Below are 3,488 nucleotides of genomic sequence, written 5' to 3' on the forward strand. Positions count from 1 at the left end.
GGGGGCCGCAATCCTGTACCAATTACCGCGTGCCTGGGAGGCAGCCTGAGCCGCGGCTTTAGCGCTAGTTTGATCTTGGCAGAGGGATGGAGGGAAGTGAGGCCCTGTGAGCGCCCTATGGGACCGGGCTCACCGCCGACGGCCCTCTGCGCTCTTCATCTCTACCTCTATTCTTCACACTCTCTCCCCCTCTCTGTCTTTCTCTCTTTCCTTTACTCCAAGGCACGCACACCACCAGGAGAGTGTATGGATCATCAACTTTTCCCTCTTCTTCTCTCTCTTCCTTCCTCTTTCTCACTTCGCTTCTTATTCACTGGTGTTGTCTCTGTTTCTCTCATCTTTTTTTTCTCTCTCCCAAGCTCTCACACCTTTCTCCCCACCATTCCTATGCCCCTCTTCCTCTCTCCCTCTCTGCCTCTCTCTCTTCTCATCCTCCCCTCTCTCTCCCTCACTCTGCCTTCCTCTCTTCTCCCCCTCCCCTCTCTCTCTTCCTCTGCTTGCTGTGTTTCTGCTGATGTGCCACATCTGCCTGCTGGTGATAGCCCACGCCTCCACTAACAAGTCTGCTGCCTCTGCTGCCTCTGCTGCCTCTGCTGCCTCTTCCGCCTCTGCTGCCTCTGCTGCCTCTGCTGCCTCTGCTGCCTCTGCTGCCTCTTCCGCCTCTGCTGCCTCTGCTGCCTCTGCTGCCTCTGCTGCCTCTGCTGCCTCTTCCGCCTCTGCTGCCTCTGCTGCCTCTGCTGCCTCTGCTGCCTCTGCTGCCTCTTCCGCCTCTGCTGCCCCTGGCATGAGGAATATTGATGCACTCAGGGTGGCATAATGGGTACCAGTGTTTGTGAAGTGTTCGGCGCCGTGGGAATTGGGCTCGCTGTGTTCTTTGGGAACACGGGAATATTTTGGAATGTGAAAACCATGGGGATGAGATGGAGCTTAGGTCAGTATGGGTTTGGACGGATAGGACAGGTGAAGTAGCAACGCGGTTTATCTGATCGGAATGTCATATATTTTTTCAATGGAATTTCAATGTATTCCTTGGAAGAAGTTTCTGGAAGTTTCATATACTTTTCTGTATGATATTCTCAAATGTATCAAAACAACATGGCCTCTTGGACCACCAGATGTTGTTTGAAATTTGCTCTGGGAAAAAGAAAAAACAAGTGTAGGATTGTCTCTGGGGAAGTCTACTCTAGGTCTGGGTATTTTATTCAGTGTTCGCTCTGTGCAGTCTAACAGGGATGTTTTTAATGCTTCGTCTGTTTCCTCCGCCGGCTTTTAGGGCCAAGCAATCAGCATGTGTCCTCCTTCACCTCCATCCTCTATTATGATTACTAATTTCCACGCTACACAAGCCATCATACCGGGGCCCATTTGGCTGGAGCTGGTGGGGGAGACGTTTGGTAAGGGCTTAGAATGATTGTGCTGTGGCTCCCTCCATCACTTAATGAGCGTGACAGCTATCGTCACCCAGCCTTTTAGGAGCAGGGGGGGAAATGCCCCGAGAAAATCACTGCTGGTTACTTTAAAGCCGTAGACACTGGCTGCGGACTTTTCTCAGAGATGGACCCGCTGGCCTCCACACTGCTGTCTCGGCGTCCCTGTTTCCCCTCTCGACTGCTGTCTCCCCCACCCCACAACGCTCTCTATCTCTGTGGACCAATCCCAGAGTGCACAGCTCTCCGCCGGCAACCTTGCTGCATTAGAAGTCTGAGCGAGCAGGTCAGCCTTGACAACCAAGCGGTAAAAACTCACACATGTTCCCATCAGACACCATTACATGGGAAAATGACAGACAGCAAGAGAAAGAGACAGCCATTTAGTGCCATTTAAATGCAAGGCAAGGGGCCCTCACAGACAGACTAGACCACCACTCTCACGCTTTCTTTCCCTCCCTCTTTCTCTCTCTCTCTTTCTCTCTCTCTCTCTCTCTGCCAATTGCTCCCTCTCTCTCTTCCCTCCCAAGCATGCCTGCTGCTGAGGTGGGCCATAGATTTCCAGCCCCAGACAGAGTCTCCAGGCAGGCAGGCAGGCAGGCAGGCAGGCCGGCGTGCCCATAAGCACAGAGGCATGGGCTAATGATTATGACCTCTAACTGAGAGTGATGAACAGCAGCCAGAAGGAGGGTGAGGAGAGGGACATCACCTCAGCTGAACCTCTGAAAGCAGAGCTAACAGAGTTAACAGGACCAGAGGTGGCCCTGGTGTTTGTGCCAGTGTGTGTGTGTGTGTGTGTGTGTGTGTGTGTGTGTGTGTGTGTGTGTGTGTGTGTGTGTGTGTGTGTGTGTGTGTGTGTGTCTGTGTCTGTGTGTGTGTGTGTCTGTGTTTGTGTGTGTGTGTCATTTCATTTTTAGATTTCACTCACTGAGTTTATAAAGGAACATAATTACTGTAACTTTAATTGGTGGAAAATAGTGGACGTTACGTTATTAGTCAACAATTAGTTCGTTTCAGTACTACATTAAGAACATTTTTAGTTACTAGTTAGAAAACACATCTAAGAAATGTAAAGTTCATGGTCCCTGATGCCGATCAAAACAAACACAATTGTAACGATGCCCTTATGTAGACAGAGAATTGCAAAAGAGATGTTTTAATATGTTCCACTTTCTTGGAATTGAACATGGGACACTGTACACTGTACATCAATGTTCGTTGTTTGCGTGAGTCTAAGGTCTGGAGTGATGACCTCTAAGTGGTGACCATTCCTCAAGACTCTAACACATTCTCAGACAACCCTAAAGTTTCATCTCAGACATGGCGATGACCCTAGAGCCTACTGCGGGTGTCTAAGATGAGGCATTTTACCCATTAGCTTCCCATTCATCACTAATTGGCCACCTCTATGCATTACAGCGTTCTCTCCCTGTTTCCAAAGATTACTGTGCTTCTTCTGAAAGCATCTGTCTATTTAATGTGCCCTTCTTTTATGGATGCTGTTCTGCAATATTGCTCCGAGCCAGTGGGCCATTCGTTTACACAGGAAGCAGTCATTACAAGAATGACTCAAGCATTGAATAGTGATTTATTGCAGCCTCAGACATGGGAAACCTAATTATTGGACACACAATATACATGCCAGACATGGAGGTATGAAATCCTTTCAAGTCTCCGGCTATCATGAAATTAATTTGACCCGGCGTGACATGTGTATCTCTAAATACCTGCAGAGCTCCATAATCTCTGAGGCTATCTCCAGGGAGCTGCGTTTTAATTTCATGGGTATCATGCTAATTTGTAACGGGGGGGAGATGCACGAGGTGTGTGTGTGAGTGTGTGTGTGTGTGAGAGTGAGTGTATGTATAGATAAAAGGGTGTAAAGATGGAGGGAGTAACATCCATGTCTAATCCAACCTCCTTCTTCTGACGTCTTCTGAAGTTATTTTCGCACAGATACTCAATATGCAGATTTCATTTTTTTACAACCATAATAGCAAGGAAAATTAGTGTATTATCAATGCCTGGGAGCATGCGGAGCTTATAGTATTTACACATTGT

Source organism: Sprattus sprattus (genome assembly GCF_963457725.1).
Source record: "Sprattus sprattus genome assembly, chromosome: 10".
Lineage (NCBI taxonomy): Eukaryota > Metazoa > Chordata > Actinopteri > Clupeiformes > Clupeidae > Sprattus > Sprattus sprattus.